Source organism: Equus caballus, chromosome 12 (assembly GCF_041296265.1).
Source record: "Equus caballus isolate H_3958 breed thoroughbred chromosome 12, TB-T2T, whole genome shotgun sequence".
Classification (NCBI taxonomy): domain Eukaryota; kingdom Metazoa; phylum Chordata; class Mammalia; order Perissodactyla; family Equidae; genus Equus; species Equus caballus.
In genome coordinates, this window is record NC_091695.1 from 49,803,427 (window position 1) to 49,816,329 (window position 12,903).

General features: G+C 57.8%; 1 long non-coding RNA gene across 1 annotated transcript; it reads right to left on the minus strand.

The window, feature by feature from the left end:
- Window positions 1-7,616: 7,616 nt before the first annotated feature.
- Window positions 7,617-12,023, minus strand: LOC138916461 (uncharacterized). Its single transcript, XR_011423773.1, has 3 exons — window positions 11,709-12,023; window positions 11,385-11,614; window positions 7,617-11,298 (listed from the first exon to the last, which is right to left on the minus strand). It is a non-coding gene; the product is annotated as an uncharacterized lncRNA (long non-coding RNA).
- Window positions 12,024-12,903: the final 880 nt, after the last annotated feature.

Genomic DNA, 12,903 nt, shown 5'->3' on the forward strand with positions numbered 1-12,903 from the left:
CTTCAGTAAAGTGGAAAACGGTATTTTGACTGGATTCTCTAAGGTCAAAGATGATGAGAGACAGGCTTCTTGCTCTTGGAGCAATACCGAAAGGGGAAGGCAAGAATGGACCTTCTGGGGCCGAACTGGAGTAAGAGGCATCAGCGTGAACTCGTGATTTTCACCTGTGTGCAGATAGATAGATGTAAAATGCAGGCGTGTGGACTAGTTTACACACCTACATTTTCTAGCTCCATCCACTGACAGGGCTTAGGAACAATGACGCCCTCGTCCCAAAGAACACACCTAGCACCTGGGTCTTGGTGTCTAAATACCACTCGCCAATAAAGGACCCAGGGCTCCTTGGAGACGTGGTTGATTCAGGGTGGGCGTGGGAGCATCAGAGGTGCAGAAAGTGAGGAGGTCCTTGAAGGAGGATGGGCGACGTCAAAGGAACACGAGAGTAACTGAAGGGGAGCCAAGTGGCCAGATAATGATGACACTGATGGATTATGATCCAAAGAATGAAAAGTCATGAGTCCACGGCTTCTCAAAGGTCTCTGGGGGATCTTTTCAGTTTTATTCTTTTGTTTTTAAAAAATTTCTGTTCTTCAGATTGAAAAATCTCTGTTGATCTATCTCAAAGTTTCTGATTTTTCTCCTGTTGGCTCAAATCTGCTGTTGAGCACCTCTAGTGAATTTTCCATTTTAATTATAGTTCTTTTCAACCTCAGATTTTCATTTGGTTCTTTTTTGTATCTATAATTTCTGTCTGTTTATTAATATTCTCTATTAGATGAATTATTTTTGTCATACTTTTGTCTGATTCTTTAAGCATGCTTTCCTTTAGTTCTTTGCATATCTCCGCAGCCTCATTTATAACCTTCATTAAACACCATCAGCCATCCAGTTCCTCATGTATAAACGTAATTTACTTAATTTCCTTTAAAATTTTTTTAATCATGGTAAAATACGCATAACATAACATTTACCATCTTAACCATGCTTAAGTTCACGATTCAGTGGCATTAAGCACATTCCACATTATTGTGCAGCCATCACCACCGCCCGTCTCCAGAACTTTCCATTTTCCCAAACTGAAACTCTTGTCTCCATTAAACACTCACTCCCCATCCCCTCCCTGAGCCCCTGACGCCCACCACCCTACTGTCTGTCTCTGCGAATTTGGTGACTCTCATGCAAGTGGGATCACACAGGGCTTGTCCTTCTGTGTCTGCTTTATCTCACCGAGCGTTGTGTCCTCAAGGTTCATCCATGTGTAGCAGGTGTCAGGATTTCCTTCCTGGCGCCTCGTATCAGGTCTAGCTCCTCTAGAACGTTCTTTCTCCCATGTGTCAGCTATCCACCGCTGTGTAGCAAGTTAGCCCTAACCACCGTGGCTGAAAACAAACATTTCATCATCTCCCTGCCTCTGGGTCAGGTTCTGGGTGGGGCTCGGCTGGGTCCCTCGCTCAGGGTCTCAAGTGCTATAGCTGATGTGCCAGCGGGGCCTGTGGTCCCATCTGAAGGCAGGGTGGGAGGCCCCGCCTCCAAGCTCCCTCCCAGGGTCTCTGGTGGGGTTCACTTCCTGGTGCACTGCCATTCCTTGCTGGCTGGTATTTGGTGACATCATTTTCTCGCCATCAGGACCCCTCCGTAGGGCAGCTCGACGTGAGAGCCAGCTTCCTCCAGAGCAAATAAGTGACAGCAGAAGAGGGCACAGCCTCTGTGACCTAACCTCGAAAGTGACACCTTGTCAGTCACTCTCCCATGTTCTGTCGATCAGGAGCAAGTCGGTAGGTCCAGCCCCCGCTCACGGGGAGAGGACTCAACCACCATCAATGTGTGGAGGCGGGATCGTGAGGACCCCCTTCGATGCCACCTACCACGTTGCCCGTAACACCCCTAGTGGATCTGCTCCCTGACCGAATCGGGCTAGAACAACTTGCAATCAAAGCTTCTTGCAAAATAAAGTCTAAAAGAGGCAGAATCCATGGTAGTAAAAGCCAAAACTTCATTGTTTTAAACCTTCATGAATAAAAGTCCCAAGAAATCCAATTCCTCCCAGTGTCTTACTCTGCCCACTCTCGGCTGGTTCGTGGGAAGAGCAGCTGCAGCCTGAGCCACCTCTCCAGGGGTGGGTGGGCTCCCCTCACACCCCCAAACTGTACCAGCCCAGAGCTGATCTCCCCTCGTGGTCAGCTCAGCCTTGGTTTCCCGGACACTACGCGTGTGGCTAGCTGTGTGGCTCCCCTCGTGGTGCATTCAGCTCACTGTGGCCCTTGCCCCCTCCACACCCACATCCTCTCCCTAAAGGTCAGCCTCCTTCAGCTTTTCCGGTGGATCCTCCTGGCAGCTCCCCGCACGGGTCCCAACAGGCTGCAGAACTGCTGCGCCCTGGTTTTCAATTGTAGGTGTTGTCTGCTGACTGCCCACCAAGGGTGGTGAGATCCTGTCATCTGAGGTCCCACTGTCCCCTGGGTGGGATTCTCTCCAACCCCCCACACACCCCCAGTTGTACCTGGAGTCCCCCAGCCCAGAGACCCTGCCTGCCACCCTCTCGGGAGAATACATCTGCAGGCACGTGCTGAGCCTGGGCCAGGGCCCCGGTGGTGCAGGGCGGGGTGGGGTCTAGCAGCCTATGCCTCTCTGAGAGCCTTCGCCTGCCCACCTTACCTCAGCACCGCCTGCCCCCTCCAGGAGGGCCACAGACTCCTGGACCTTTAGAAAACTCTGCACAGACTTATTTCTACATCTCTCACTGGTGCCTCTGCCGTCTGGGACAGCCCCCACGTGCACTCTGCACGGTCACCTGATTGTCACCACCTTCCGTCTGCTACTCACTGCTCATTGTTCTCAGCCTGTCCCTGTGCGAGACTTCCTCCTCCCGTTATTTAAGCAATGTGACAGCCCACGGAATCCCACCGAGACACTCAGTGGGTTTTTATTCGATTTGCTCCTCTTGTCTCGGGCAGTGAGCTCTATTCCTGGGTGGGAGTCCGTGTGCTCTGGCTGCTGAGCAGTCCCCGTCTCCCACACCTGCGAGCCCCTCGTCCTCCTCCGTCCAAGGCTGTAGCGTCAGTGGCAGGCCTGAGGCCGTCCTGCCATCCTGCACTTGGCTTTCCAGGTGGATCGGTGGCTGCACTGGGTGACCACCCGCCCTGCCAGGGCTGGAGAGGAGGCGTCTGAGGTGGAGGCACCGAACAGAATTGGCACGGGGCCGGTGGTCTTCTCCCTGGCTGGAGGACACTGGCAGGGCTGTGCTGCCCGGGTGTGCTGCCCAGCGTCCGCCAGAGGATGGGAGGGCAGCCTGAAGGGAGCTTTCTCAGGCACTGTGCTAGGGAGGCCCCAGTGCTTCCCAGCCAGACCCCTAGGGAAGGAAACAGCCTGGTCCAGGGTGGGGTTGGTGGGCTGGGCAGCAGAAGGCAGGTGAGCCGGGGACAACCCTCTGGGCTCCCATGACATCTCCGTGGGAACAGAAGCCCTGTCCAGGCAGGTGGGGAGCCCTCTCTGGGTGGAACAGGGGATGGCTTGTCGGGGTGGGTTGGCCCAGCCGAGCCAGCAACAAGAGGCTGTGGGGTGCACTGCGGGGGGCAGAGTCCCCAAAGCCCCTCATAGGGGCCCCATGCAAGGGAGCAGCTGCACATGCCCTGCACGGAGCAGCGACGGCCGGAACGCCACAGCACTGAGGGCAGGAATGCTGTCCCCTCACCCCACCACCTTCGGAGGAGCCGGCATCCTGGCAGAGTAGGACGAGGGAAAGATGAAGGGTGCACGGAGCAACAGAAGAACCCTTCCTCCTTCCCCACCCCCAGGCCCAGCCCGGGGTCCAGGTTGGAGGGGAGGAGTGCCTTTCACCTGGGGGAGACCAAGGTTGCCCATGCGCTCAGGCAAACTGTTCAATCTCAGGAAGTCACGGATCGGCCCAGGACGCCGTGGGGTAGATGCATGAGCTGTGACCACATTGCTGGAGGAAAGAAGGCTGTTTCCTGGGGGTCCCTGGGGCCCAGGCCGTTCAGGAACGGGGTTCTGAGTTTTAAAGTTATATGTCTATGTGGTTCTTGTGAGTGGGTCCCTCTTCCCGTGACACTTCCTAACTCGCTGTTGACGTTGCTTCAGAACCACAGGCTGCTGTCGGTTCCCTGTGTCATTTTGCTCCTTGACTTGTATAGAAAATAACTTTCAACGTGAGAGCACCAGAGTCCGGGCAGCATGGCTCGATGCTTAAGAGCATCTTTTCTCGAAAGTGTGGTCTTATGTGTCTCATCCTTCAGGGCAGGGCCCGTTGTAAAATCAGCATTCATTGAGCACTTACTTATGCCCAGCCCTGTCGGCAGCCCTTTTACCAGCTTGGTGCCCCCCCAGCGGTGACATGCAGCCCTGTGTCTCAGAGGGCTGCCAGGCACAGGGGAGGGGTCCCCCTGGGACTCTAGCATCGCTCACCACTGCCTCGCCTCACCCCTCCCTCAGTCAGAAACAGCCCCCCAAAGGAGTGACATCCAAGGCTGGGGTCCAGGGGACAGGGAGGCGCAGCTATGCAAGCAGACGGGGCTGTTTGCTGTTCTTCCTGTGGTGCAATGCACGTGGGTCCCTGGGAAAGCCACCAAAAGCAGGTGTCCTGAGTTTTCCCGGGGAGAGCCTTTGCTTCTGTGGGCCCCACCTCGTGGGGCCTGCGATCCTGGTGTGGACGGCACTCAGTTGCAGCCCCAGGAAGCCCCAGGGAATCCCCCTGCCTCCAGGCCCCTTTCCTGTTAGAATTTAAATGAGGGGCCTTCAATTTGATGGATGACTTGTGGCTGTCACTGGGCCAAGAGCGCAAAGGCCCAGAGTCCCTGAGGCCCCACCTGCTCCATCTGGCCTGACTCCGATGGCAACGCGGACGCCTGCCATGGGGACAGGCTCAGGGCCCCAGCTGCCTTTGTCACCTTTGTCCCGCCTCTGAGACCTGGCTGTGGGCTCCCACCCAGGCCTGTGGGGTAGCCAGGGCCTGGCAATGACCGTGGCTGGACCCCTGGCTGGACCCGCTCCAACTGGACACACAGAGATGCTTCTAGAACTTTCCATTGGTCTCCACGTCTCTCAAGTTGTTCACCACTAGGTTCGTGGCAAGTTGGCACAGCAGCAATAGAAAATTCCTCCAGTAGGGTCGAGCAATTGGAAAGAACGAGAGCTAAGACGATAGTAATTGATGCAAGTGGAATAAGCAGCAATAACAAACTCTGGGAAGAACAATAAGCTGTACGAGGAAAGGAATGTCCCCCGTCTCCCACCAGCCACGACGGTGTGAATACTGACCATTGCATTCTCTGTATCGAGTGCGTGGGGAGGACAGGGCTTCTACTGAGCTAATCCTCACCTTGAATGACGGACGTCAGTGAATAATGCCTAAAACTGACCCATTAAGAACCAGGAGAGGGTAGCAAAGACAGTTGCACATTTGTGAATGCACTTAATGCCAGTGAACTGTACTCTTGAAAATGGTTAAAATGGCAAATTTGGTGTTATAGTATTTTACTACAATTTAAAAATTTTGAAAAAATAAAACGCGAACAAGCAAAACTGTGCGCATTCAGAAAGTCTGACCAAGGCCTCTGTGGTGGAGGCAGAAGAGACCCCAGCCTCTAGGAGACTAGCTGGGGCGCGTGGGTGGAGGCAGAAATAAATGTCAAATTGCACGTCATCCTGCTGGGGACGGAGGCGTGGGGAAGAGTGACGCAGGAGGGGCCGGCTGTCCTGGGCGCGTGCGGGGAGGGTGGTGTGTCAACAGGAGGATGGGGCGGCCTCCCCATCAGGGCGTGCTGGGACCCGGGGCGGGGGCCGCACGTGCGTATTCCTGACAGCAGGATTCCAGGGAGCAAGGACAGCATGGGCAACGGCTCTGGGGCCCGGCAGCCCTGACCAAGTGACCTGCAAGGAGGCCAGTGGGGCCGGAGTGCCGGCAGGAACAGCAGGCAGAGGTGGGGCCAGGGAGGTGGGGTCAGGGGCTCAAGTGATGGACGGCATTTACTCAGAGCGAGTGGGGCCGCTGGAAGGCTGAACAGGAGTGATGGGCTGGGGGCACCACGGCTCCGGCTGCTGGGAGGTCTGGCCAGGGTTGGGGCACAGGCGAGATGAAGGAGGCGAGTGAGTGCGTGAGGAAGCTCCTCACCAGCCAGGGGAGAAGGGCTTGGCGTCCCGACGTGTTTTCAAGGTAGACCTGGTGGCACCATTCACTACTGAACTAGACATGGGATGTGGGGTCAAGGATGTCCCCAGCTTCAGTCTGAGCCCCCGAGCAGTGGAGTTGCCATTTATGAAGCTGGGGTGGTGGGCTGGGGAGGATTCTGCAGCAAACAGCCTCGGGGAGGGACCGAGAGTGCAATTCTGGATACAGTTGCTTTGAAATGCCCACTGGGCACCAGAGGAGACATGTCAAGGAGCCAGAGAGAAAGGCAGATCTTCTGGAAACTGAAAGCTGCAAACTAGTTTACAGAGAAGCCACAGGCTCCTTCGAGGACAGAGGGGCTTCTCTGGGCACTGGTCGGGGAAGGACCATGGAGGTGGTGTGAGTGGGATCATTCCAGACCCACAGGGTGATCCCCACACCCACAGCCGCTCCCCCACGCAAGGCTGTCACGTCTGCCTCCCCCCCGCCCCGACAACCAAGCTGGCCCATGACACCAGCTCCCCGGTGGCTCTGGCCTCGGCTGCTGTCCACGGGCCACAGAGGCCCAGCAGGGCCTGGAGCACAGGGTCGGGGGGCCTGGAAGCCCCAGGCTCAGGGTGCACCAGGTCCCGCTGCCCCCGGTCCCCTGGCTCTGGGCTCCTGGGCCCAGATGAGCCAGAAGAGCAGCCCCTGGTAATAAGGGATCCGACTGCCCTCTTGGCGTCTGACTGCCAACAGCTTTTAGGGCCCCCTGTGCCTCACATCTGGAGAGCTGGGATGGAGTCCTGTGCTTCCTCCTCTATCGGCGGGAGACTCAGGCCACGCATGTCCCTGCCACTTGGCCCCAGCCCCGACTCGGTAAAGACCCCGGCTTCCCTCCCTCTCAAGTGGTTCGGGCCCACCTGAGACTCCTGGCTCGCTCCCCACAGAGACCGCAGCTGAGTGAGCAACAAGCTTCTCCTGGTGCGCACAGTGTCATCTGTCTCAACATAAAGCAAATTTGGGGTGTGGGGTCCCCTGCCTCTGCAGACGACCATAACACCTTGGCTGAGCATGGGCTGGAGATGCCTGTGTCAGGGTGCATTTCCCCTGGCCTGGACACCCTCACAGCTTTGGGCCTGGACACTCTCACAGCACTGGCCTGGACACCCTCACAGCTCCTGGCCTGGACACCCTCACAGCCCTGGCCTGGACACCCTCGCAGCATGGCTGGGGAGTTAGCACCACACACTGGCTCAGGGGGGCACAGGTCTCTCCAGCCCCTGCCCCACCTGCCCCAGCTCATGCAGCTGACCTCCCCGCTCAGCCCGCCCTCCCTGTGCCCCCACTGGGCCCTTGAGCCCATTCACCCGCTACCCCTGCACAGCCCAGTGGGTTAGAGCTGAGGCTTGTTGAGAAGTTCTGAAGGACACAGACCCTGAATTAAAAACATTTCATCCTGGTCACTAGAGCCTTCTCGCTAAGGCAGGAAATCAGATCCCAACAGTTGAAACAGTTTGAAAACAGTTTTTTAAAATTTTTCTGGGCGGCCTTCTGTTAACAAGAACGGCCGTTAATCCACAGACTAATTCTCAGACTCCCGATGACAGTTCCAGCTGTGGGCGGGGCCAACGGCCACGCACGTCACATCCTGCAGCTCCTTATGTCACGCGCTGAGAACTCACCCATTTCATGGAGAAAGAGGCCCAGGGAGGCGTTAAGGGACCAAGTCATATAACCCTCAGGTGACAGGGGAGTGTGGAAGTGAAACAGGTCCCAAGAGCTCTGGCCTGGTCACTCTGCCATGTGGCGGCTTGTGTGCTTCAAGTTGGGGCCACTGTCTGCCCGGGGTGAGGAGATGGGGTGCTGCCATGTTTGTCTTCTGGAATTCTGCTGGTGAGCTCAGAAGTACTGTGGCTCTCGTCTGGGGTCGTCTGGTTCCTCTCCTTCTGCACCTCGTTAATCGCTGTGCTTCCTCGGGGCCTCTCTGTCCAGCCTCCTGCAGACGTGGTGCACAGGCAGCTCCTCCCCGCCCAGTTCCACCAGCTCCCAGAGAAGAGTGGCCATGGCTGCCCACTCCTGTGGCACCACTCAGGCTGCACACGTGGGAGGTCTGGGCGTTCCTCTGACATGTGGGATGTCCCCAGGATGTTCCCTGGGGGCCGCAGACACCGCATCTCAGTTCCCAGAGCTGCGCACAGCACTGCAGCGGGGGACGTCTGCCCACCGGAGCCGTTGGCTGACCTTGGTGGTGGGCAGTGGTGGGGCTGGCAGAGCAGACTCTTAGATCTACGTCAGGGGTCACGTGTGACCCTCTGCAGAAGCAGGGGGACTCACTGCACAGACTCGCCATCCAGAACGAGTGATGGAGGCGGGACCACGCCTGGTCCACCTGCAGCCATCGCAGTTCTGACCTCACACAGGAAGTGAGCAGCCTCGGAGCACGTGGCCGCCCCAGGTTCCTCCAGGGCCCTCTGTTAACATCCGTAAAATCAGAGGGTGCCTCCCTCCCTCCCTCCCTCCACACCAGCAGCTCGATGCTGTGTAAAAAAGCCTTGGCTTTAAGCATGAATGCCGACGACGAGGAAAACAGTTATTTACATTGTATTGGAGGCATTTTAACTAAAATGAAAGCTCTCAATTTCCTTTCTGCTGTCGTGTGGTGGGCAGATGCTCCTTGCTGCTTGTAAATGTGGGCTGGAGAGATGTTGCAGGGAGAGACGGGCACTCAGAAGCAGACCTGTGGACCGGAGGTTGTTGACGAGCATCCAGGGGTTTGCCAGACAGCGGCAAGAAGGCCAGCCGCCCCGGAGCATGAGGACTGGCGGGTTCAGGGTTAGATGCCCGTGGCGGGGGGCTCGGTTCCCGTGTGCTCACGGGGTGCTATGGAGGAGCAGAGCCCAGGCTCCTTGTATCAGTCAGTCACCGCTGCAAAGTGCTGCATGACAGCAACCCCAAAACTCGGTGGTTTGCAAAATAAGCTGCGTTGGGTTCAGCTGGGCTCGGTGGCCCAGGCTCCGGGCTGCAGCTGGGGATCAGTGTTTCCATGTGTCCCATCTCGTGCAGCCACCTGAGACCTGTCCTCACAGTGACGGCAGGAGCATGAAGGCCTCACAGGGCCTGGCTCAGAACCAGCACACTGCCACTTGTGCCCACGTCCCACTGGCCAGAGCAAGCCACATGGCCACGTCCGACATTGGCACCAGCCCCAAAGGGAGGCACCCAGTCCACATGGCCACACCTGCCTGCTCCATGGGGAGGCACACGTCCAAGGGACAGGGTGTCCATTCTATGCCAGGGCGGGAGGGAAGGCCTGGGGTCAGGAATCTGTCCCCTACCCCCTGGGCCCTGGCCCTGCCTTGCATCAGGGAGGCTGGGTGCTCTCTGAACTCATCGAACTCTGACCTCATCAGCACATGGAGGTCAGGGAGCTGTGTGAGGAAGGGCAATGGGGAGTAAGCGAGAGTCTTCGGAGACGTTGACTGTCTCCCCGTCCTGGAGGCTGGACGTCCGGGATCCAGGTGTCACAGGGCTGGTTCCCCCGGAGGCCTCTCTCCCTGGTGTGTAGACGCCGTCTCCTCCCTGTGTCCTCACGTGGCCATCCCTCTGTGGGTGTCCGTGTCCTGATCTCCTCTTATAAGGACCCCAGTCATGCTGCATTAGGGCCCACCCTAGTGACCTCATTTCACCTTAATCACCACTTTAAAGGCTCGGTCTCCAAATACAGTCCATTCTGAGGTGCTGGGGTGTGGCTTCAATGTATGAATTTGGGGGCACACTCCAGGCTGCAGGAGGCAGGCAATCAGTGACACAGCCGGGCCCCTTCTGCCCCCTCTGTGAGATCATCTCGTGACCTGGGCATGCCCAGACAGAGGGAGCCATGCTGAGCAGCAGCCTTGAAGCCAGGTGCCTTGGCAGAGCCGCAGCCCTATCCCGGGGGCCCCCGGCCTCACCCTCCTTTAGCAGAACGCCCCACCCTTGCAGCCCAGGCCAGCCCTGAGACCACGCTCTCACCCGGATCGAGAGTATTTCCCCTCCCATTCCCTTGAACGGACTATTTGTTCCTTCACAGGGAGCCCCGAGCAGGTAGAGATAAAGGTCAGTGCTGCCGCCAGGGTTGGAGGTGACAGGAGGAGGAGACAGGTCAATGGAGCAGGGCTGAGGGGCCCATCAGGGGAACCCCGGAACCGGGACAGGCTGGAGTCTCCACTAAGCAGGTGCTGTCGACCAGGGACCTAGTACAGGAGAGGCCAGGAGCCTGGGGACCAGAGACCCCACAACACCCATATGCACAGGGCAGCCACAGGGGCCACAGGGTCACGGGAACAGGGAGCTCCACACAGAGAGCGTTGAGTGGGGTCAAGGCTGCCCTGAGGTGCAGCAGGTGCAGGGGATGGGAGAAGGCTGCTGACCTCGAGGTCAGGCTGGAGGGGCTGAAAGCTCCAGGGGGTCAGGGATACTCACCCGCCCTCCGTGGCCCCACACCTGACCCGTGCAGACCACAGCTGAGGAGCAGCAGACATGCAGGGAGGGGTGGACATGGGGAAGGGTGGCTGCCTCCATCCCCTGAGCGCCAGCTGGGCCCAGCGAGGGCATCTTCCTGCACCAGAGTGCCTGCAGCCACTGAGCTGGTCCCTCCCTCCCTCCCTCCCCTTTGGGAAGCGGCCCCTCCCGGGATCAGCCTGCTGGCAGCCCACACAGCCTTGACCAGCTCTCTGGGCACTGCACTCCTGAGGCCCGGCCATGGCAAAGAGGCACGTACCCAAGAAGTGTCTTGGGGACTTTCCACGAGTCTCCATCAGCTGCACCTGACCGTAAAGGCTTTACCTTCGGGTGACCAGAGAGAATCCCAAACCCTAACCCAGGGTTCAAGATCCCCAGGGGGCTCTTACTGTGGTGAGTTGCCTCCAGCTGTAGCTCAGAGCCCCACGTCCCCATGCTGGGGCTTAGGGACAAGGGCAGGAGGACAAGGCTGTGTGGTTCATTCACAGAAGAGGCTGGGGACCCAAGGACTGTGGCTCTCAGGGACGGTGGCCAGGACTAAAGTTTTCCCGCGAGCCTGTGCCAGGAGTGGAGCCACACAACACGCATCAGATAACCAAGACACCAACCGCAGACGGCCTCGCACCCTCACACGTGACTCAGGAAATGGGCCAGGTCCAGTCCAAGTGACCCGTCATGGTGTCGAAGGGGTCCTGAAAAAACAAGGAAAAAAATCCCTCATTAAACACGAATTTCATGGGAAACTAACATTGTAAAAACGCAAGTCTACCAAACCTACCAGCTATTCACGTATGACGAACCCATGTCCAGGCTACCTACTGACAAAAGAGGCAAATTCGACAAAATATAGACTCCGTCCACGGAGCTCTATTAACTTCAATTATTGACACTCAGTGAAATTATTAGACATTTTTCTTCGGCTCACTTCCGAGGAAAGCTCTCTGCCTGCACTGTGGGGACATGTGACCCGGTTCTGGGGGCGAGGGAATGTTTGATGCACTTCTGATTCTGAAAAACAAATAATAATAGTAACAATAAAACGAAATTGAAAACATAAATAAATAGTCTCATTAGGAGGAGGCGCGTGCGGGCTGGGCCTCACCAGAGCCGCGGGTGTCATGAAACAAGTAAACACAAAGGCGGTCACACTGAGATGCATGAATATTAAGCCACAATTCACCGGGGTGTGAGCATCATTACATCCTGATGGGCCCGTCATCCATCCTGGGGGAGACTCCGCGCCGAGCACTCGCTGCTCGGGCGCTCCGGGTACCGCCTCTTCCCACATCGCGCTCAAGACGGAACCGAGGGAGGAGAGACGCATGGCCCGCGGCATTAGCAGCACCTGCGTTTAGTGCGTTTGCCTAATAAGTGTAATTTCAAGCGTAGCCCGCCCCGCCCTCCTCCTCCTCATTCGCTGTGCGGGTGCACGTCGCCGGCGCACTCCGCTCCGGTTAACCTCGGGAGCGAGGGAGGAGGGGCGTGCCCTGCGCTGTCTCCCGAGGAGACGGATTAATGCTCCAAAAATATCGGGCCAGCGCCGGGAGAGCCCGCTCGGAACCAACGCCTCCCTCCTCCCTCTTTCGTCCTGTCCCTGCACCGAGCGAGCGCCAGCCTGGGGCGCCAGGCTGCGGCTGCGGGGCCTTGCTCCCTGTGCTGTCCCGCCCGACGCAGCCCCTGGGGAGTCCGCGGGGTGCCGGGCGTGGGGGGGGGGGGGGGGGGAAGCCTCACTTGTAAGACTATGACCTCTTTTTTTTCAGCCTGTTTTAAAATTTTTAAATTGTGTTTCAAAATATACGCGTTCGTCGTCTGTGGCAGGAGGCTGGAAAGGGGGCCCTGGAGGAGCCGCCATCCTCCGGCTTAGCCTCTCCCCATCGCAGACGGAAGTGTGCGGGTGGCGTGAAGGGAGGAACTGCCACTGGGACCCCGGCCAACCAGCTCCAAGGGCCAGCGGAGCATCCAGCAGAGCCACTGGGGACCACGGTGTACCCCAGCAAGGCACAGCCAGGGAGTGCACCCGGGACTGGCCCTGGGGGCCCACAGAGTAATGTGTGTCCGGGCACTAGTCCAAGCCCTCCACCTTGACACCTCTCCCACCCCCATCCTGAGTTCAGGGGGTGAGGGTGACCCCTAGGAAGTGGTGACTAGCAGCCAGCCCAGCCAGGAAGCATGGAGCTCTCTCTTGGTTGCCCCCAGTGCGAGCTGATGGGGAGGGCGTGACAGGGTGAGGGGCAGGGCTTGGCTGCTCACAAAGGTTTTTATTTCCACGATGACACCAGGCAGAAAGGCTGCCAGAC